Source organism: Lethenteron reissneri, chromosome 38, assembly GCF_015708825.2.
Source record: "Lethenteron reissneri isolate LAM-NWPU_2019-01 chromosome 38, ASM1570882v1, whole genome shotgun sequence".
Classification (NCBI taxonomy): Eukaryota; Metazoa; Chordata; class Hyperoartia; order Petromyzontiformes; family Petromyzontidae; genus Lethenteron; species Lethenteron reissneri.
In genome coordinates this window covers 9,585,635-9,585,955 of record NC_083816.1, presented here as the reverse complement: position 1 = coordinate 9,585,955, position 321 = coordinate 9,585,635, and positions in this window count along the sequence as shown.

Here is a 321-nt window from a genome sequence, read left to right as displayed (position 1 = left end):
TGATATTTTATGTCAAACGTTCTACAATATTATTTTACCAAAACTCTTTCACAAACGCCTGCCACGGTGACCGAGCTTTCGTGCCATATTTGTGACTTTGGAAATAAAATGCTTCAAGAAATAATTGTCAGTGATTGCCATCCCGAGTTGGTAACCGGATAAGCCAATTTTGGGCCCTATAGCGCAAGGACTGCAAAGGAGACCGACGGGGAGGTAAAACGATAGTCGTTTCACTTCACAAGGAGACTCGTAATGTTTTGCTTCGGGGTGTAAGCATTGGATCGCCAACAGGAAGCGCAGATTATTCCTTGAATGTCGTGT